This window comes from Leptopilina heterotoma, unplaced genomic scaffold (assembly GCF_015476425.1).
Source record: "Leptopilina heterotoma isolate Lh14 unplaced genomic scaffold, ASM1547642v1 Lhet_70, whole genome shotgun sequence".
Lineage (NCBI taxonomy): Eukaryota > Metazoa > Arthropoda > Insecta > Hymenoptera > Figitidae > Leptopilina > Leptopilina heterotoma.
In genome coordinates this window covers 3098818-3123298 of record NW_025111162.1, presented here as the reverse complement: position 1 = coordinate 3123298, position 24481 = coordinate 3098818, and the positions used below count along the sequence as shown (strand labels likewise).

Genomic DNA, 24481 nt, shown 5'->3' with positions numbered 1-24481 from the left:
CATAGACGTCGCATCAATGCTCCGGCAATGCTATAACGTCTATGTAACTAACGGAGGCGGTTCAGGGCCCATCTTGGCCAGATGGTAGTACCCTGTTTAGGCTCGATGGTTCCCTCGATACGGGACAAACATTAAGTATGAGCGATTGTAAAAACGAGGAGTACCTGTGGGGTAATGCTTTGGCTAAATCCCTCACTGGTTCCGATCGTCAAGCGCTTTCGAGCGTGAGGGCGGTGGCCAGTGGCCCATGGATACAGGAGGGCAACAACGCGTTGGGAGTTCCACAGATCATCGTGGATAGGGCAGAAAGAAGAGGAAGTACGAGCAGCGTGACAAGCCAGGCCAGTGGCATTTCTATCTTCAGTAATGCCTCGGCGAAGGACATTGCAAGCTGCAATCAAGATCGAGATGAGTGCATTAAGCTGCGGGAGAAAGAGGCAACATGCATTCTAGCAATGGAGGAGGAGGTTATTAAGATGATGAAGTCCTGCGAGGTCCAAAGGAATGTCAATATGACAATCAAGGATGGACTCAAAAGCATGAAATCGCTCATACAGGAGATAAAGGAGAAGCACGCAGCAGCTACGAAAAGGGATGAAAGTCTCTATCAGGGATTGACCTGGTCGGAGGAGGCCAGACAGGATCGTAAAGTTAGACAAGATCGTTGTAACGCGATCGTGTTGAGAAACGTCGTCTTGAATGCTCAGAAGCGTAAGAGAAGTGATCCTGAGCTTGCGAAGGATCCAAAAAGGAAAAGGAAGGAGGGACCTCCTAAAAGGTCCAAAGGCAAGGAGATGAAAACGGCACCAAAGCCAACTTCAGATAAAAAGGGAAGAGCCACAATGGTCGTCAAAGTGGCTGAAGGAACTACCTTTGCCGAAGTGCTGGCGAAGGTTCGAAAAGAGGCTGACTTGGAGGCCAGCCAGACAAAGGTTGTGGGAGCTGTACCCACTAAAAAGGGAGACCTCGTCATTAAAATTGGGGGGTCTTCGAACAAGAAGTTGTTCACCGAAGAGATGACAAAAGTGATCGGCGATCTAGGTAAGGTGCAGATGGCAGATCGGTGTCCATCTGCGACATGGACACCCTTACCGAACAGGAGGATGTCAAAGAGGCCCTGGACAAACTATCTACGGTGCCACCAGGAAGCAGGAAGGTGACGGTCCTCGGACCAAATAAGCGAGGTATTAAGCTCGCTGTCGTGGTCACCACCCAAGAAGACGCGAACAGGCTGGAGAAAATGGGGCACATTAAGATCGGTTTTGTGTCCTGCATAATAAGTAGAAGAGTTATGGTCACAAGGTGCCACAGGTGCCTTGGCTATGGCCATATAGGTTGAGACTGCCAACCAGTAGATAGTTCGGCTGCGTGCTTCAAGTGCGGAGAAGCCGGCCATAAGGTAGCAGATTGTAAGAAGAGCCCATGCTGCTTCTTATGCAAGGCGAAGTTCGGCAAAAAGGAAAACATCCAACATGTCGCTGGATCAGGGAGATGCAGAGTCTTCAGAACTGCCCTCGAGGAGGCAAAGAAGACTCTGTCAAGGACAAGGAGAAAATAAGGCCAGAACAAGAGCGGCACGGAAGAGTCGCGTAAGCGATATAATGGGACCTTCACCCCACGAAGTTAAAAGCCAATAGGTAGTTCCGTGGGTTGAAGAATAGTCCAGATTAAGACGGGAGTGGTTTTTAGTGGGTCGACCACAACAAGAGCGGTCATCCCCACATAACCTGGAATTCATTACTCAGGTATCTGAATTCACAGATTTTCCACTTCCGACTGAAAAAAAAATACACCATAACAAATAACACTGTGTGACAAAATAAAAAAAGTTGCCAGCACTTTTATAGAGACCTAGTACAAGTCGTAGGTCTAGTAAAACTATGAACAATGATGTGTGAGAAATTCCCCCAACACCCCCAAAATTTAATTTTAGGGACAAAAAACCGTTTTTTGTGTTTTTATGTAGAGAATTATACGTAACTTCCGTAATTTTCAACCGATTTTCAAAATTGTTCTTTTGTTTGAAAGGGGAAAAGCACACCTTTTCAACCGTGTCTTGTTCGTTTAGTCAAAATAAAAATTGACAAAACCGCGGTTGAAAATATTTGCGATTTAACGATTTTCATTACATTTTTTCAACTTTAACGAGCTTTTTAGAATAATATTCGAATTTACAGATTTTTTTCATGATAATTTCTTAAAAGTATACTTAATTCTGCGTAAAATGAGCATTTTTTGAAAAAAATTTAATACAAATTGAGGGAGATACGTGAATTTTAAGATTTTAAAATTTTTTCGCTAAATTTACAAATATTTCAATTTTGTTGTGGAATTTACATCAGGGCACTTTAAATTTTGTATTCACTAAATTTAATTGATTAACTGAAACGGCATGCATGTCAAACTTGTTTTTGATAGATTTAAATAAAGACAGAGTCCGTATTTAGAGGGGGTCCGGTTAAATTTTAACTTTTCTATAATTTATATTGTTTAAGTGTGTCAATGTTTTTCAAACATTATTTAGGATTCAAATCTATTCTATGTTATCAAAATTAATAAAATTGTTCAGTATTGCAAAAAAAGCATATGAAAAGTTCGACAATAAAAAATAATTAAAAAATGTGGTAGAAGTTCAAATTTATATTTTACGAAATTTTAAGGCATTCTTATATAAATTGTCAAATAATTATCTGTTATTCTTTATTTGAAGATTATAGAATAGATTTTAATCCTAAATAATGTTTGAAAAACATTGACACACTTAAACAATATAAATTATAGAAAAGTTAAAATTTAACCGGACCCCCTCTAAATACGGACTCTGTCTTTATTTAAATCTATCAAAAACAAGTTTGACATGCATGCCGTTTCAGTTAATCAATTAAATTTAGTGAATACAAAATTTAAAGTGCCCTGATGTAAATTCCACAACCAAATTGAAATATTTGTAAATTTAGCGAAAAAATTTTAAAATCTTAAAATTCACGTATCTCCCTTAATTTGTATTAAATTTTTTTCAAAAAATGCTCATTTTACGCAGAATTAAGTATACTTTTAAGAAATTATCATGAAAAAAATCTGTAAATTCGAATATTATTCTAAAAAGCTCGTTAAAGTTGAAAAAATGTAATGAAAATCGTTAAATCGCAAATATTTTCAACCGCGGTTTTGTCAATTTTTATTTTGACTAAACGAGCAATACACGGTTGAAAAGGTGTGCTTTTCCCCTTTCAAACAAAAGAACAATTTTGAAAATCGGTTGAAAATTACGGAAGTTACGTATAATTCTCTACATAAAAACACAAAAAACGGTTTTTGCCCCTAAAATTAAATTTTGGGGGTGTTTGGGATATTTCAACCATACTACTTTTTTCAGTTTTTCAACACAAACAAGTTAGGATAGGTCCGATTTAAAGTGCCATTTTACTGTCACACAGTGATAATTAAATAGAATAATAATAATAACAATGTTAGAATATAATAATGAACCATAAATATTCATAAATTAATATTTTTATTATTTCAAAACATTTGTGTTAAAAACGCGTTTTTCATTGTTTAAAATCATTATAAACATTAATTTTTGTTATGTAAAGAAAATTACAATTTAGTGTTCATAATCACCTACAGCCTACAATTTTCGATGAAATTTGACTTTCTTTTTTTCTAAATCTTCAGCGATAAATTCCTCAGATCGCCATTGAGCCGGAATTTGGAATTTCATTTTGTAATATAGTTTATTTAAACAATGAAGTGAAAAATTTAACCTACAATTTCAATATTTGTTGAACATTTTTGAAAAAAATTATCAAATCAACTATTTAAGTATCTTAACAATAACATATATGTCCAAAGACACAAAACTCATAATTAAAAGTATTATTCTAATTGTTCTTAACAATAGTTTTAAACAAATAACTATAAATAATAAAAAAAGAAAATATTGCTTTTTTTGGTGCAATAATTTAAATAATGGTTTAAACAAAAGGTAGGATAGAAGAATAATTGTTAATAATAAATATTATTATAAATAAATAAAATTAATTAATTAATTAAGAGCTTTTTTTATGTATATTAAAAAATGTTATAAAAATACACTGAGATAGGAAATAGTATTCACTTATCTTTAGATAAATAAACATTTAGTTAAATAGTTGTTTAAACGAATTATTGTTCTTTATTTATTTTTTTTTAAATGTTTTTCTAAGGATAATTTGTTTAAATAATTATTAAAAAATTTAAGGATTACAAACCAAAGGTTCCTCTACTAAAAAGCAGAAGTATGATACCTGAGATATAAAGAAGAAATTACGATCAATGCATATATAACTAGTTAGAAGTAAATAAATAACAATAATTTGTTTAAACAACTACCCAGTGAGAAATTGCCAATAGACTATAAACGGTCCAATATTAATTGCCGTGCTGGGCGCCGATTGACTCCCAATATTGGACCAATATGGGCTGATGCTTGGGATGTAACGGGTTCGCCAAGCATCGGTTGTTAATATTGGTCCAATATTGGCCGAAAATTGGCAACCAAGAGAAAAAAAAATTTTTAATAAATTTTTTTAATTAAATAATAATAATAAAAAATTAATGTTTATAATTTTTGTTTAATATATTTATTTAATTATTTATTTTTAATAATTTATATAAATAATAAATTATTTATAAATTGTAATTATTTAAAAATGCAGCAGCTATTATGAAATATCATTCTGCAAAAAAATTCTATCATTGAAAAATCAATGATAGGCGAGAGATATCCGAGTCATTAAATAGATGCGCAGATGATAGGCAAGAGATATCCGCGTCATTAAATAGATTCTCAGATATACTCTGGTCTCGCGACGAATCTCTCGATACTTATACACTGGAGTCGCCGTGTCAGTTGCGAAAATGGTTACAGCGTCCCTCTTGCGGCAGAGATAAGAATTATCACGTAAACTGCGTGTATAATAAGGCCATCGGTAAAGCGATTTGGCAGTTTACGTGATAATTCTTATCTCTGCCGCAAGAGAGACGCTGTAACCGTTCTCGCAACTGACACGGCGACTCCAGTGTATAAGTATCGAGAGATTCGTCGCGAGAGCAGAGTATATCTGCGAATCTATTTAATGACGCGGATATCTCTCGCCTATCATTGATTTTCCAATGATAGAATTTTGTGCAGAAGGCTATTTCCTAATAGCTGCTGCATTTTAAAATAATTATAATTTATAAATAATAAATTATTTATTATTTACATAAATTATTAAAAATAAATAATTAAACAAATAAATATATTAAACAAAAATTATAAACATTAATTTATTATTATTATTTAATTTAAAAAAATTATTAAAATTTTTTTTTTCTTTTTGTTGCCAATACTCGGCCAATATTGGACCAATATTAACAACCGATGCTTGTCGAACCCGTTACATCCCAAGCACCAGCCCATATTGGTCCAATATTGGAAGCCTTTATTGGACCGATGATCGGTCTCTTGGCTCCCAATATTGGACCGGTGAGAAATTTCTCACTGGGTAAACAAAATGTTTATTTATCTGAAGATAAGTGAATACTATTTCCTATATTAGTGTATTTTTATAACATTTTTTAATGCACTACAAAAAAACTCTTAATCAATTAATTAATTTTAATATTATTTATAATAATAATTATTATTAACAATTATTCTTCTATCCTACCTTTTGTTTAAACCATTATTTAAATTATTGCCGCAAAAAAAGCAATATTTTCTTTTTTTTATTATTTATAGATATTTGTTTAAAACTATTGTTAAGAACAATTGGAATAATATTTTTAATTATGAGTTTTGTGTCTTTGGACATACAGTAAGAGTATCTTACTATGAATCACCCCTAAGCGTGAGTGCGAGTGAGCGCACATTGGCGGATTTCGGCACTCGCCCCGGCAGGGGCGTAGCCAAAAAAAAGTTTCGGGGGGGGGGGTTATGGAATTTTATAAGAGGTGTACTCAGAATAAAATTATAAATTTAGGTTTTAATATATATGTTTTTCCGAAATTTGGGGGAGGGGGTTTGAACCTCCAACCCCCCCCCCCTCTGGATACGCCCCTGCGCCCCGGGTTAACTCAGAGTTAACGACTATCCAATTATCATTGACATTCTTTTGGATCTAACCAATCACCGTTAACTCGGAGTTAACTCGGGCGAGTGCCGAAAACAGCCGTTGAACGCCGCATAAGAGTGTCCTCTTCGCACTCGTGGACTGACTGGACTGACAGTATTCTTACCGTATATGTTATTGTTAAGATACTTAAATAGTTGATTTAATAATTTTTTTCAAAAATGTTTAACAAATATTGAAATTGTAGGTTAAATTTTTCACTTAATTGTTTAAATAAACTATATTACAAAATGAAATTCCAAATTCCGGCTCAATGGCGATCTGGGGAATTTATCGCTGAAGATTTAGAAAAAAAAATACAAAATTTCATCGAAAATTGTAAGCTGTAGGTGATTATGAACACTAAATTGTAATTCTGAACCACTGTGCTGCGTAGCCCTCACGTCGTGTGGGCTTGATGGGGGCTTCTTCCACGCGGGATATGTTACATATTACAATTTTTAATAAAATATTATAAAACCGCTGCCAAGTTGTATATTTTTGTTATAATTTTGGTGCTCATTTCATGAACACTTTGCTTCCTCATAGAGATAATAATAATTATAGAAATATATGAATAACTTTTTATAAATATATAAGTACTACACACTTACATGTGTTTTATACTTATAAGTGCTATACACTTACAAGTGTTATATACGTACAGTAGTTACACACTTACTAAATGTTAATACATTTAAATTAAAGTATTATTTATCTTCTCGTCAATTTTCTGACATGTAAGAAATTAATTTTTAATAATTAGAATAATATATATTTTGTGGAATAACAATGAATTAGAGAAATACTAAAATGGTTAATAGATTTAAAAAAACTACACTCGTATAATGCATTCTTAATTTATGCATATGATTTTTAGGAATTTCCTCACTAGTAGAAGAGTTTATTCTCTCGGACTTTTTACTGAAATCATTAACCTCATGAATATGAATTGCAGATGATTCATTTGCAGATTCCCACTTACTTCTTATATTCACATATATACTTTTATGTCTATATATATTATATATAAAATGCGAAATAAAATCTAGGTAAAATCTTGTCCTGATTTTTAGTCACTTCCACTTTTTTTGGAATATTTAATGAATTTATAAATAAAACCAAGTTATTTCGTATTCATAAACAAAACATTGAACTTCAGTTGAAAGTAGTTGGGAATTTTTGTTAAAATATACAGCAGTTAATTATTAACTTATATGATATTTATATTTCATTTATCTTTAGAAGTCACCTACATAATATTAATTGAAAGATGTTTTTTCAAAATTATTTTTCCACTCTCTAAATTTAAATTAATTGAAAATAACTGATTATTAATTAATAAAAATCTCGGGTAACTTTTTCTTTTAACAATTTGTACTCAAAAATTAATTGTATATCAGTAAATATATAACTAATTTTTACATACAAAAATAACTAATCTTTAGTGGAAAATTCACTAGTTTTTAGTTTAGAAAACAGAAACATACTTTTAGTAAAAAAATAACTTATTTAAACTTATAAGTTTGGCCAACTTTTTAGTAAATTAGCAAAAAAAAAGGTCTCCCTATTGTAAATTATAGTAGCTCAATATTTTCACTATTTCAAATTAAGAGAGAGTAAATTGCTTATTAATTTACTAAAATAATAATTAAGAGAGTAATTCTTAAAAAATAAAAAGTTACAAGGGAGCGTTCACAAATGATGTCACGTTTTTGGGGGAAGGCGGGGGTCTCTACTAAACGTGACACAATGTATTTTTACTTAGGAAATTGCATAAAATTGCGTGACAGGGGGAGGGGGGGGTCTAAAATCACGAAAAATTGCGTGACATCATTTGAGAACGCTCCCCAAGTTACAAGAGTAAAAATAATTGTACAACATTTAATAAAACAGTTCTACTAGTTTATTGTTATAGTAAAATTCTACTATTAAATAGTAAAATTTTACTAATCGCTAGTAAATCGCCTGTAAAATGAAACAAATGAAAAGCGGTTTCTCGTAGAATTTACACCTGACAACACATAGTAGAAAAAAAAATATATTCAGATTAGTTTTATGGAAATTTAGAAAAACGCACGTTTTGACAAAAAAATATATTGCAAAGATTATAAATTTATTTTTGAATATATATACACTGCGTCTAGACTTTTAAAATGGTAATTTAAAATTATAACAAATGTTTCATATATTATGACAATATATCTTTGATGGTCATTAAAAAAAAGTTAATGAAATTTTTTTTTTTCGTCTATTATAATATAACACATTTGTTAACGTGTATATTACACAAGTTGAACAATGAATGACATTGCTTTTTAAGAAAAAGAGATAAGAATATAAAATCAAATGAATATGTAACAACTACATGTGTCGTATATTATGCAAATGAATATTATGGAAATTAACTTTTATATATTACAAAAGGAGAAGAGTTTTAAAACGCGTGTGTGTATCTCAAATTTCAAATATTTAAAAATTTTCGCACGCGTCTTTTCTTTCCGAATTATTTTAATTTAAATGTAAATATTTATATACATATGGGAAAATTATGATATTTATGTAATTTTATTAACATAATGTAATATTGCTTCCTCATATAGGAAGTATTGTAATACCAACATTTTTTAAGTTCGATTTTTTGACACATCTTTATGTTATTTGACCTCAGGATCTCAGAACACCTATAAATTTTTTACTCTAATATTGTAGAGTTTTTTTGTGCGCATATTTTAAGCTCTTATTGAACATTTTTTGGAAAATGAAACTTTTTTGACATTTTTGTTGAAAAATGTAGAAGTGACATTAAAAGTATCGTTACCAAATTGTAGAGCATTAAAAAACTCTTCAACTAACCTATTTTTGAACTTAATTCGATCATAAATTTCGAAATTATTGGTATTTAAAAAAGCAAAAATTGTGGAAAATGATATTTTCTCAACTTTTCTGTTTGAAAACTTTTCTTTAACTATTATTAAAGTATTATAACTATCTTGTAGGGTATTTGAAAAAACATTGAATGACCCAAGATTCAATCACTTTTACCATATGTGTAAAGCTGTTGTAAGCGTATAGCATTTATAAGTATAAAACACTTGTAAGTGTAAAGCACTTTTAATTTTAAGTGTAAAACACTCGTTAGTGTATAATACTTGTATAAGTATAAAGCACTTGTAAGTAAAAAGCACTTTTATGTGTATTTTTTCATGCAATTATTTTAAGTGAAATCTCACTTCTATATAAAAGTGACTTGTAAATTTAAATCAGTGAATTTCGGCTCGATTATTTATAGTTTCAGAGAATAAATAATATGATCTTTTAGCAGTTCTTTCATTATATTTAAAAATTCTATTCAGCAATTTAAAAATAGAAGCGCAAATTTTGCAAATCCAATTCAGTACAAGACGATTAAAAGTGAATTGAATATACAATAAGCAATATACAAAAGGTTATATAATGCACACATGAAACTATTCTATCAAAAGCTTAACTGAATAGTACAGCTAAAATGTCTATTCTTCATATATACAAGAGGCATTCCACGCCAAACCGAAATATAGTCAAAATTCACATTTTAGATTTGGCTCAAAAATTTTTTATGTTTTTGTACTAGTTGAAAAAAATTTTTTTTGCAACACTAACCTGTAAAATTAAATTTTACACACAGAAAACTGTGTGTAAAGTACTTCATTTTATAGCGGTGTGTAAAGTGTTACTTTACACACCACTAGCAGTGTGTAAAATGAATTCCAGTGTGTAAAGTGATTTTCAGTGCGTAAAATGATTACTTTACGCATTCTTGTGACTGTTTGATGAGAAACCATGAATTAAAGCTTTTAAACAACAATTTACAATCACATTTTTATTTTAGCTTCTAGAAAACTTCATTTAACAGTTCCCCCACTACACCTAAACTTTCAGTAATATTGGCAATATTGCTGCAAGTTTAGTTGTTTTAGTGTTGCAAAAAATTTTGTATGACACTCGTGCGTAAATCAGATTATACTTGTGTGACTTGCAGCACTCGCCTTCGGCTCGAGCTGCAAACGTCACACTCGTATAATCAACGATTTTACGCACTTGTATCATAAATAACTATTTTAATGCTGACAACTTCTACAAATGTGGATCAATTTTAAACTTTCTTGTATGAAAATTATGTGCTTTTTGATGAAGAAACTACTTTCTTTTACGCAAATTTTAAGCCTAGTCCCGTGTCGTAGGTAAATGATTTTATCTATTTTTCAAAATTATCAAAATTCAGTATTTGCTCATTCAGCCGCTGCATTGCGCAATACAGTGATTTTTCAGCATTCGATTTTGCCTAATATCAATTAAAATACGATTCCTTCAAAAGTCCAGTGATACAAAAGAATAAACTATTTTAAATATTATTTTTTTGTCCGGTTTAGAAAATATAGGGATCAAAGTTGACCATATAGACCAATAATAAAAATATAGCTATTTACATTTATACTCGAATAATGTTAAAAAAAAAGTCCAATTGGTGCCTTTAAGATTTTTTGCTGCTGAATACGAATCTAAAGTCAAACTGTTTTTGGGGTCGCTAATTACGAATTTGATATCAGATTTCAGAAGTTAAAAATTGGGGTCCCAATATGGCAGACGAGTTCTGTAAAAATTATTATTACATCTTGCCTTTATTAGTTGGAAAATTTTCAAAGGGGAGCATATGCTACGTTTAGGAAATATAGGGGGTTAAAGTTGACCCCTCTAATTACGAATTTAATGTCAGATTTTAGAAATTCAAAATGTCTGATTAAGGTAAGATGTAATAATCGAACCAATAAAGACAAAATGATTATATCTTCTCGGAGAAAAATGGAAAAATGATTTATGCAGTCAGTGTAGTACTCCTTTATAGAATAATATGTGACAGGTACACACTATAGTATTAGAAGTTTCATAGCTGAACACTTTGGGACTCAACACAAGTTATCCCATTCATCAGCTTAAACAAGACTGTTTATATAGTCTAAGAGGGAATAAGAGTATAAAAAATTGGAATGAGAAATTACTTTTTCATGTAATTGTTAAAAGAACGTGTCAGTGTATAAAACACGAGTCAATAATAGAAGCGAATATTGAACAACTAGTACTTAGTCCAGTTCTTTCGAAAAATAATCGCAGTGCACATAAAGTAGATACTTACTCGAAAACTTTAATGCCATTATAACAAATTTTGTTTGTTTTTTAACTCCTTTGCAGTACTAATTTGGTGTTATGTCAGTTTTTTGCCAGTACTGATTTTAATACTTTCTTAACTCCGACGTATTATACTGATTCGGTTTTGGAGTCAGTATACTCCCGGACATTTCTACTTGGGTGGTTAATTTCCCATTGGGTCGTTCACTTATCTTATTACCGTTTCACTTACTCTTACTACTCTCAACTATTATGCAGTGCAGTTAAGTTAATTAAATTATTAAATATTGCTTGAGAATAATTAATTATAGATTTCATTCAAGGTCAATTCACTATTTTGTACACGGAAAAAAAGTATAATTAAATTTACCATGAGGAGTGTCAAACTTGAAAAAGGTTAAGAAAAAATCAATGTTTTTTATTTATTTATTATTAAATTCTAATAACCGTATCAAATTGAAACTAGTTGACAATATTATTTATTCAATATTATGAATATTGTTGACATCCATACTTACATTAATTACATAGTAAAATTCACGCATGATCTAATTTATTTCATTGGAAAGGGATGTTTCTTAAATAAGAAATTTCCTCCATCGATTGCGTAGCCGATAGGCTTAATGTAAAAGCGTGCGATTTATAATTATACGTATATTTAGTTGTATGGTTAGGTAGGTGTTCAATCCCGTATGATTGTAAGATTTTTCGATGCATTTAGTTGTTAATTGTATAAGTATGAAAACGTGAGAAGAATAAAACTTGTGAATTAATGAATATGAATATATAAAGAGTGCATTTAACATATTTTTCTTTTTTTTATGATTGGTTATTGTTTCTTTTTATATAAAATTGACGAAGTGAATACAAGGAAACACTCGCTTCGCGTCGCGTCGGCCATTTATTTTGACAGGTTGCGCGCCTGCGTTCCTTTATTGTGAAAGTTTCGAAGTAGAGGACTGAGTGCAGTTTCTCTATTATGCACACTGACAGTATTGGGCCATTAATGTCTGCCGAGATCTGGCTGCCAACCTCGGCTGACGACTAGCCGCGGTTAACCTCCCAAGAGTCGGCCCAGTACTGTCTGCCAAGATTCGGCACCAACTTTGGCAATACTTGACCATTATTGGGCCGTTTTTAATTTCACACTTGGGTCTTTACAGTGAAATTTGGAACTAAGGCTCTCTATACACTATACGCATCACCCTAAGATGCTTGATGGAAATAAATTAATGTACTTTTACTGGACTGAGTCCTATATTTCGTAAATATTGACTCCAAGTTTTTTAAACTCCATTTTTTTCCGTGTTGCATTTATTGGTTGGATTATTTCTTAATTACATTATTATTATTATTACATTACATTATTACATCCAATCAATAAAGGCGAGTTGTGTTAATCCATCCAATAAAGGCAAGATGTAATCATTTTGTCTTTATTGGTTCAATTATTACATCTTACTTTAATCAGACATTTTGAATTTCTGAAATCTTACATCAAAATCGTAATTAGCGACCCCAAAAACCCCCGAGGAACGAGTTTCAAATGAATCCAATGATTCTTTACAAAACTTGTCAGCCATATTGGATCCGCCATTTTGAATTTCTGAAATCTGACATTAAATTCGTAATTAGAGAGGTCAACTTTAATCCCCTATATTTTCTAAACGTGGCATATGGTCCCCTTTGAAATTTTTCAGGGATTATAAGGTCCTCAGATGTGACTATTTGTTATAAAAAAATTTCAAAATTTGAGGTACGAAAAATGAACACTTTTTGCAAAAAAATCTCGGTCAAAAATTGATCAAATTGGACGTTTTTATAATGAAAAGTTTTGTTTTCACGATTAGTTTTTAATAAAAATATTAAAAATTTTTTTTTTAATAATTTACGATAAGATTTTAAAATTTTTAAAATAAAATTTCATTTTTAACAATGTATGTATCGATCAATTTTTTTCAAATTTTTTTTTAAGAAACTAGCACTAAATTAACAATTTTTAAGCCTTGTCCGATCGTGGGCAAACGATGGGATCTATTTATTTTAAAATTTTTAATTTTTATGTTACGCAGTGGTGGCCAAATGAATAACTTGACATTTGACAAAATCACACAAATTTTTCACAGCAAATGTGTTTTCAGACTGAGTCTCTACAAAGTTAACCTTCTTTCTGTGTAAAATTGTGATTTGGTCAAATGACAAGTTAGGCCTTCCGTTTTCACTGTATATATAAAAATTAAAAATTTTTAAATAAATAGATCCCATTGTTAGCCCACGATCGGAGAAGGCTTAAAAATTGTTAATTTAGTGCTAGTTTCTTACAAAAAATTTTGAAAAAAATTGATCGATACATACATTGTTAAAAATGAAATTTTATTTTACAAATTTTTAAATCTTATCGTAAATTATTTTAATATTTTTTAAAAATATTTTTATTGAAAACTACGCGTGAAAACCAAACTTTTCATTATAAAAACGTCCAATTTGGTCAATTTTTGACCGAGTTATAAGCATTTAAAAAAAATGTACGTAAAAAACGTCATTTTTCAAAAATCTGTATCTACTGAACCACTTTATGAAAAAAATTTTTAAAAAATCAAGGTAGTTCATTTCAAAGAGTACTAAAAGAAAAAAATGTTTAAAAAAAATTTGAGATGCAAAAGAAAAATAATTTTCGATTTGGTCTGGAATGACCCATATATATAATTTTAAAATATCAATAATTATATATAACTAGCTGTGATACCCGTCTTCGACGGGTTATTAGTTATTGTTATTCCTACTTATATATTAATAGCTGCGATACCCGTCTTCGACGTGTTTCTTAGTATTTTTATAGTTTTCCATATTGAGTATTGATTGGTATTTAACCAACTACATTTAAACTAATTTTCTTGATGATTATTAATATTAATTAATGAAGAAGAAAACGAAATTTTAAGGAAAGTAAAAAGATAATGTTTAGAATTTTTAAAATCGCCCTAAATGTGAAAACTATCATGGCTTAATAACGGTCCAGTACTGGCAAAGTTGTCACCTAGTCTTGGCCGATATTATTGGGACGACTCTTGTGGTGTTAATTACGGTTGGACGTCGGCAGACGTTAATGGCCCAATATTGACTGCCATTACTTACCCAGTATTGGCAACATACAAAAAATAATATAAATTATTACATTTTTTATTAATTAACTACGTCCCAATATTGGCAATTATATTTTGCCATCATAGCAGATACAAAATTTTTGCTATTAATGTGCCATTACTGAGCCGAGCAACGTTCCAATATTCTGAAACTGAAAATACAAACGTTTATTCGACGAAAATTTTTACTTTAGCTAATTGCTTATTTTAATATTAACAGCCTTTTAAAAAAATTACGAAAGGATCACGGATTTCCCAAAATTCCTGGAAATTCAACTAAATTATTGTTTCCCCGCCTCGCAAGCATTTTTTTCTCTTAATAATCAGAAGCCATTTAAAAAAATTGAAAGAGGATTCGAGGCGTGGAAAGTAGTGATTTTTATTTTTTTGTCACGGATTTCTCAAAAATCCCAGAATTCAGTTTTATCCAATACTTTTAATAACAACTTGCCATCATAGATAGAAAAGTTTATCCTAATAATCTGATAATAATGTGCCACTATTGGTCCGTGCTAAGTCCCATTACCAGCAATGAGACGTTTTGAATGCCAGTATAGGCCCAGTAGTTTTTGCCAGTTTTCTGCAGACATTCACTAAAAAAATTACATTCTAATTTTAAGAAAATCTTCTTAAATATGCGCCAAGAATATTCCCCACTTAGATTATGTGGGAAATATTCTTACAATAAGAAGAAAATTAGTATTGTAAGAATATTTCCTACTTAATTTAAGTGGGGAATATTCTTGGCGCATATTTAAGAAGTTTTTCTTAAAATTAGAATGTAATTTTTTCAGTGCTGACGGGCCCGTTTTGCAGTCTTAGAATTTCGCATTTGGAGCTTATAAAAAACCATTTTATTATCTTTTTTTCCGAGAAGCACCACGTGGAGGTGACCACTATTGGTTGTTTTTGGCAAGTTTTTAAATCCCGTGCAGAAATTGCCCTAAAAGGGCCCTGACCCCGCATTAAACCGGGAACCCGGCCGGGCCCCGGCCTGGTAGCTCGTCAAATCGGGCTTTTCACCATGGCGCCGGGCGGGTTCCCTGTTTCACCTTGGTCTGGACCCGGCCAGGCCCCTGTCAAAATTTCAACTCGGGATTATTCTCCAGGCGCTTTGTAAAACTAAAAAAAAATTCTTGTTAATTAAATTCAATAAAAAATATGAAACATTTTTATTTCAGTATTACTAAATTATCTTGGATCTTATTTAAAAGTAATAAGTAGGTAAAATAAAAAAATTCGAATTTCACGAAAAGTCGATTACGGTGTCTAAACCTACGTTTTTTGGGTCGCTGAAACCAAAAAAGACTACCAAAATCAAATCCTTTCCTCCCCCGACCCCCTACAACCCCCTGCAATAATTTTTTTCAAATAAAACGAACCGATTTTTGGGAAATTGAAAATTAAATATTAATTATCAAAAATTATTGCAGGGGGTCGAGGGTGGAAAGGACTTGATTTTGGTAGTCTTTTTTGGTTTCAGCGACCCAAAAAACGTAGGTCTAGACACCGTAATCGACTTTTCGTGAAAATTCGAATTTCGACCCCCCACCTTTCGGATGTTAAGGGGGTTGCAGGGGGTTAAGGGAGGGAAGAATTTGTTTTTGATAGTCTTTTTTGGTTTTAGCGACCCAAAAAACATAGGAATAGACACCCTACTCCACTTTTTTTTAAACTGAAATATCAACCCCCGGGAGCAGGTGTAAGGGGGTGGTAGCGGAAAAATGGCCGATGAAAAAAATTTTTCATGGTCATATTCGGTTTCAGCGACCCCAAAAACATGGGGATAGGGGGGTGTGACCTCTGAGTTTTGACTTTTTTATGTTTTTGTGTGCCTGTGTAATTAATTAAACTTTTAAATTTTAGATTGAAAATTTCTATTTTTTTCTATTTTTATGATAAAATTGAAATTAGAATTACCAAGAAAACAAATTAATTAATAATTTAGAAAATATCAATACCAACTTAATGCAAGAATTAATCAATATTTAACCCTTTGAGTAGCAGTGATACATTTAATTCATATGAACATTTTTTTGTTAACTCCTGCATAACTTTCTTGATATTAAAAACTGAATATTGAAACAATATTTTTGTATAATGTAGCAAATTTCTTACTTTACATACTGGTCTTTAAATACAAAACTTTAATAACTTTCCCTGAAAAGCTTGCTTAAAAATCAAGAATCTTCATTTTTGTAAAAAAAAATATGATCAGAAAAAACGAAAAAAAATTTCAAAGTACGTCTTTTTTAAAAATTTTATTATAGATATGGGTTGTATTTATCTAAAAAAGTTAGCTAAGGATAGTTTTGCATCCATTTTATAAAAAAAAAAATTTTTCATTTTTTTTTATTTTTCGAATTTTTTGAAAAAATGTCATAACTTTCGTTCAAGTTAATATTTTTTAATCGAATAAGGCTATGATTTTAAGTCACGTTAATACCTAATAGACTGCCAAGTTTCACTTTAATCGGTAAAACCGTTTTAAAGTGATGCGCGAACAAAGTTTTGCATACAGACAGACAGACAGAAATTTTTTTTTTACATTTTTCGAATTCTCATGTCTCAAAACGAAAAAATATATAAAAATTTTCAAGCTTGGAGCATTGTACAGACTGAAGTCTGATTTTATTAATATAAAAGATAAATTATAAATTAACCAATAATATGTTACTAGAAAATATTAAATTAAGAAATTCAAACATTATTACAGGAAAATAAATAACAAAATTAAGTAAACAAAAATATTTATTTAAATGAACCAAATACGTTAACTAAAACTATTTATTTCAATCAAATAAATCTTTTCTGTGTCAAGAAAACAAAGGGTCACAGATTCCCTTTCCCTTTGCCTCCCGGATATATTATACTAACGAAATAGTTAATAATAATAAATTATTAGTTAAATTCTGTTCAGTTATGTCAAAATAATGAGCAATTAGTCATTTTCTACTAATAATTAGTTATTTTTTACTAATTCAGATTTAGATAGTAAATACAAAATTTTATCTATAGATAACAAATAAACTAATATGATATACAAAATTTACTTTTTGAACCTCCTCTATAACTATACTACTTATCAGTAAAATCGTAAACGATTTGGCTCTAATCCAATTAGTAAAAAATATCTAAAGTAGGAAATAACTAATTTAGTAGTCATGACTAATTGTTTGTAAAGAAATCACAAAAGCATTCGGTGAACATAAATTTATCAATTTTTGAGTATAAATATATCAATATATTTTTATTGTATAAATGCACAAATAACAATAAAATCTATTATATTTAATATTTATCTATACACAGTTTTTCTAAAGATATTAAATTGAGACAAAAAACGAATCAAAAGTGTTGCGAAGCAACGTTTTGATTAGTTAATTATGTGGTGAATAGAAAATCCGAAGGTATCTTTAGACAAGGTTTTAATAATATTAATAAGAAATAAGGAGGAAAATCGAACATTAAAATGATAATAAAAAAATAATTATAATACCTGTGTGGAAGAAAATAATAAATGAAATTTAACAGACAGTAAATTTTCGATTTATTTCTCAACCCGGAGAAAAATGGATATTTAAGGTAAATATCTAGATGTTAAAGTTTAATATTTTTATTCTTTAACTTAGGGACAGCTATCTAGATATTAAAAGTAAATATCTGGATGTTAAGCGTTAATATCTAGTATGTGAATGAATATCTATTCTCTAAATCTGAATTAGCGAAATTGCACTAATTTCCCAGCGATAAGTATATATCACTGATTCAATTAGCGTATATACGCTGTGAATTAGACAAACTCTTGATAACAAGAAAATACTTTAAACATTTTATATTTTTTCCTTTATATGAAAAATGTTTTACAGTTATAATAATATTAATAATTTAAATAGTTGCTTTTAATTGTTTGTAAAATGATTATATTTTTAAATAGATTTTAAATTCTTCTAAAAATATTTCTAACTCTTTGGCAGTTAACACTTTTAAATAAAATTTAGGATAAAACTGATTTTCTATTAACAGAAAAATAGCTTGTTTTATTTCATTTTTGATTGCTCACATGCAATCAAAGATTTTTTCTAAATTATATTAATATATATCATATCGTCTTCGTATATCCTATACAGATATTACATCTCTAGGCCTACATAGAGAGGCCTACTCATACCTTATCTCTTTAACGAATTAAAGGCCTAAATAGAAAAGCCGATTGAAAATTTACCTCAACATTACATAGGGTGGCCTATATATCTTCTCGATGTACAAATACTAATGTAGATCCTAAATAAATTTAATATATGGGTGATTAAAATTAAAATGTCATTTTCATGTCCTGCCCAAAAATTTGGAATACTGGTTCATATATAAAAGTTTTGTAAGTCAATTAACTTTCTTAATCACTCCGACTACTTAAATTAATAATTCTTAGTCGCTAGAAATTCTCTGAAAAAATTTATCAGAAGAATTAGAAGCAAAATGTCAGTGGTGTCCCTTGTCCGCCTGTCAGTAAGTTTCATATTTTTAAGTAATTATCGCAAATTTTGAATATCATACCTGATATTTAAATAACCTAGTGCAGATAATTGCCTTATTAAGCGTTAATAGTATTGCTGATATGTATAGCTTCTTAAAGAAAAAACATTACAACATTCTATCACATCTATAACTTGTACGGTTAGTGGTAGAAAGCAAGTATCACTTTGTCAAGCACACCATGTCAGTGGTGTCCCCATAAAAAAATTGTTCATAATATTTCTTTTTCAAAATTGAGAAATGAAGCAAAATGTCAGTGGTGTCCCCTCAAAATTCTGTTTCTTGCATCTTATTATTTTATTTTTAATAAATTTGTGTTAAATTTACTCCTTATATGCAGTTAATGAAGATTTTATACTGGATTGTAATTTATAAGCTGATTTTATTCTCACTATTCAAAAAAAATTATCAGTGAAATCTTTCAAAAATGTCAGTGGTGTCCCTCAATGTTTATATGTTTTTTTGGTCTTCAAAAGTATATAATATTTATGGCAGATCTCATTACCAATATTTTTTAAGTCATGTTGAAACATTCATTATTGTAATTTGAAATATTTTAACTTTTTAAAGTTGTAAGAATTTATTTGAAAAAAAGAATAAACGAAAACAGAAAATTTCTTATCATTTGTGCCTATCGTTTTTCACCTGGTGAAAATTAAAATTTGCTTCCACCTGCTCGACCACTATTATTTTTGCCCGTCATATATTCTAGTCAACCAAAATAGAGTATCGTTAAATTCAAAATCCAACATCGAAAAATCAAAGTTAGTAGGATCAAAAATGACATTTTAATTTTAATCACCCATATATACCCAGGCGCGAAAGATCAATGCTGACGATGGGTTGAAGCTTGATTGAGTCTTGAACGCCCAGCGTGGGTAACCCAGAGTTGAAGCAGTCTTTACATCATTGTCTCTCAATATTGGTTCAGCATGGGACACCAATGTTCAACCCATGCTCGATTCAAGACTCGGTCAATCTTCGTGAGTGAAGCTTGAACATCCCATCTTTATTCAAGCTTGAATCAATCTTGATAGTTTATTTATTACCGTGTGCACTTAACAATATTAGATATAAATATTTATAAATTATTTATTATTAAAATATTTTTTATGATAATTTTGTATACTATTTAAAAATTATTATTAATTATTATTATTAAGATATCAATTGGTAAATAAATATTAATATTTATTTAGTGTATAATATTTATATTAATTATTAATAATAATAATTATTATTATTATTATTTTTATATTATTATTATATTATTTATTACTATTAATTATATAAGGTTCATATAAATAAAGTTAAATTATATGTTATTATTTTTTTCTTGCACAGTGTCAAATTATTGTTTTCAAAGTTCAAGAGTGTGAAAATTTTTCAAAAAAACGAAAGTTTTTCTGAAAAATTTTCAGTGAAAAAATGTTCATTAGGGTGTAATAAATATTTATGCCTAGTAGTTGTACACTTGGATCAACTGTTTAGTAAATATTATCAAAAAACTATTTTTTGTCAAACGCGTGCGACTAAATACAAATAACCTTGAGACTTTAGCATTGCCAACTCAAGAGTTTAACGTATGTGTTGAGTTGGTAATGCTGGAGTTGCAAGGTTATTTGTGTTTAGTCGCGCGCGTTTGACAAAAAATAGTTTTTTGATAATATTTACTAAACAGTTAATCCTAGTGTACAACTACTAGGCATAAATATTTATTACACCCAAATGAACATTTTTTCACTGAAAATTTTTCAGATAAACGAAACTCTTGAACTTTGAAAATAATAATTTGACACTGTACAAGAAAAAAAATAATATATATAATTTAACTTATAAAATTATCATAAAAAATATTTTAATATTAATGATAGATCGTCCAACATCCTTCCGGCAGGACGAAAAAGACTCAGGTGAGTCCCTCCGAAATCACTAAAGAAAACTAACATGGATTCAGATAAATAAAAAATGATATATATCATTGGAAAGGTAACGAAACAAGCTTTCAGCGCATATAAATATCGAGCTTGTAAGTTCAAAACTAAGGGCTGGGTAGTTTGAAGAAGTTACATGTTCCAAAAATTTACATAATTTTTAGTCACAGAATGACGAAGCCCGGTCCTGCCGGCAGTACGCTTTTCGCTTTATTTAAGAGACTACCCAGCCCAGGTTTATAAATTTAAAGACTCGATATTTACATCATTTGAAAGCTTGTTTCACTACCTTTCCAACGATATATCTAGTTTTATATTTATCTGCTTCCATATTAATTTTATAGAGCAATTTCGAAGGGACTCGCGCCTGAGTCTATACTCAGATATACTGAACAATATTAAAAATGAATTTTTTTTAATTGAACAATTAGGTTTCATTCTTTGAACGTTTCTGAAGAGAAAGAGACTTGTCCGATCAAAAAATATTGATTTTCGGGGATTTTACATTAAATTTACGAAAAAATGTTTTTTTCACTGTTTAGAAACATAGCAAGTTTGAAGGCTTTGAAAAATGGTTTAATATTATTATTTTAAAAAGTCAAAAATATGGATTTTTTCGTCTTTTTGTCTACTTTAATCCCAAAGAGTGCCAGAAAAGAAAAGTTGAATTCCCTTTTTTTAAAAGCCTTTTTTTCGGAACGTCCTTCCGGCAGGATGGGCGTTTGGACGATTTATCATTAAATATAATTTATAAATATTTATAGATAATATTGTACAGTGCACACGGTAATAAAGAAACTGAATATTGTATCAAGATTGACCGAGTCTTGAATCGAGCATGGGACGAACATTGGTGTCCCATGCTGAACCAATATTGACTGACACTGACGGCACTGGCATTGATATAGTAGATTAGGCGAGAAGCCTTCTGTGGCCGAGCGGTTTAAATGCGTGCGTTAGATACTTCCGGTATGCGTTAGGGGCGGGGGGCGTGAGTTCGATCCCACATGCGAGCGAATATTTTTCATTCTTTGTTTTAAGCGTCATATAAAATAATAAAATTGTGTGTTGTGTTGTGTTGTGTTGTGAATAAAAAATGTGAACATGGTTTGTAAATAATGTTAAAAGTCTGTTAAAAAATCAAGAAAAAACTGTATCGATTAACAGAAAAATTGTATTTTTTTACTAAAATTATTTTTTTAGTATTGCTATTTCAAATGACATTTATTGTTAGTAATATATTATTTATATGAAAATAATATAATTATTATAATAGTAACTTAATGCCATTAAATTAACAAACGCATATAATATGAATAAAAATAATAACAATAATATATATTATTATTAATAACTCATATATTCAAATTATATTGAATAAACGTGAGAAACGAGTAAATTTGGGAACAGTGGAAGCAGTCTTGTTTCAGTCCTGCGTTAGGCGTCCGCAGCATTGATTGAGCATTGATGTCCAATGCTGAATCAAGGCTCGCGCTGCAGTCTGGAATCGGTGTTACATTAAAGCTTCGATCATTCCTGCTCTCGCTGATTCACTCATGCTCAATCAATGTTGACCAATGCTCAGCCAATCTTTATAAAGCCTGAACTCGGCGTCACTTCGCGCCTGGGTAGGCCTATATAGAAAGACCTACCTAAATATTACCACAATACTATGTTGGACGACCTATATCATTCTGTCAGACATAGGAATGTCGATGTAGATCCTACATAGATTCAGACATTGCAGGCCTACATAGATGTCTACACAAAACCTATGTAGACACTACATTGTGAGGCTTACATCAATTGACTATAGAATGGCTTACGTATATCCTACATAGGTACTACATCTTATCCCGTGTAGAAATTTAACCATGGCCCAAATCGGGGCCAGATCTTTTGATCATTGTGTAGGCCATAACATGGCAATTTCTACACGGGATAGGCCTTCATAGGAAAATCTACGTACACTCTACATAGAATGTACATAACTTGGCCTACATAGAAGGTCGATTTTAAGGCTATACATAAACACTATGTAGTATTTACATAGTCCGTATTATATTTTTATTCGGGTAATTCAAATTAGTAAATATTTTCATATTTTTTAATTTAAATTCAAGAGCGTATTTTTCTTTTAAAAATATTTCCAAATAAAGGATATTTTTCAACATTTATTAATTTATTTATTTAATACATAAATGTACTCCTTAAAAAATACCATTTTTTTTACAAAATATGTGTTGTTTTAAAGAATATGTTTTGCTTTAAAACATAACTTTTATTTTGAAGAATATCTTTCGTTTTAAAGAAAACATTTTTTGTAAAAATACTTTCTACATTTAAAAATACTTTTTAATAAAGATTAGTTTTATTTAAAGAACATTTCCCAAGAAATAAAATTATTTAATGAAGAATATTTCCCAACAATGAATAACTGTTTCTTCTAAAAATATATATATATATATATAATCTCAAATATAAACAATCCGATTATTCAAAATAATGTCTAAAAAACAAACAAAGGTTAAAAGTAATCGAAACTTCTCGCTCTATAAATACACGAAAAGAAAGAAGAAAACAAATTTATAATAAGATTTTCCTATCATTATTTAACAAATATAATTGTGAAAAGCAAATGCAACAATTGCAGACTTACAGTTATTGTGTGTCTCTTTGATGTGAGATACCGGTTTGTATATAATCACGTTAGGACCTCGGGACAACGGCCTGTAGAAATGACAGTCTTCCGGTCCGAAAATCCAATTTGTGACAGGCCGGATATTGAATTTATAATTCAAAACATTGTTTTTTTTATTATTTTCGTCAAAAATAAAATTTGATTGAAAAGTATAATAAAAGTGAGATCACAAGACACATGTGAGAGAAAACTGAAAACACGAAATTTTCTATAACAACAACAACTGCATGTGTATTTTAAAACAGCGTCGCGTCGCGAAAGTGCTTTCCTTTTTCAAATAACGAAGTGAAAATGTGAATAGAAATTTTTTCTGATTACATATATTATTATAATAATGCAAGTGATGGCTAAAAAAGGGAGTGAAAAAAGGGCTTTCTTAAGGCTGCCTATAGTCGGCGTGTAAACTGCAGCTCCGAAATGCTCATTGTACACATTGTGCGCGAGCACAGCGCGTGTCTCTCTCCGTTTAAAACCAGAGCTGACCAGGCTGACTGACTCAGACCAACTGACTCAATCCCGCGAGTGAATTCACTGGGGGGTTTTCAGTGGCGTCGAGGAGACTAACTTCCACTTCTGACATCAAGCTCCAGCCCATTCTAGATTTTCTGTTTCGCATTTCGCCGCCTTATTTCTCACATATAGACACTTCCGAAACTCCCGCTTCGTGCGACTCTCGACTCCTCTCAGGGTCGCTTGTCGAATGGACCAAGAGAGCCGTTTTGCTACTTTCACACTTACATATCAAACATTTATACATATAAGGGTCAATTAGACAAGTTTCTGTGGGAAATTTTTCTTTTGCCTTTTTAAATATACGAGTTTTCCGTTTCATTTTCACAACACACTCGACTTTTATTTTTTTTC

At 30.4% G+C, this 24481-nt stretch overlaps 1 protein-coding gene across 2 annotated transcripts in view; it reads right to left on the bottom strand.

The window, feature by feature from the left end:
• Positions 1–24157, bottom strand: part of LOC122510581 — a 372459-nt gene extending 348302 nt beyond the window's left edge. For both annotated transcript variants that reach the window (XM_043625348.1, XM_043625347.1), the window contains exon 1: positions 23576–24157. The gene's annotated coding sequence lies outside the window, so the exon portion shown is untranslated. The remainder of the gene's footprint in view (positions 1–23575) is intronic.
• Positions 24158–24481: the final 324 nt, after the last annotated feature.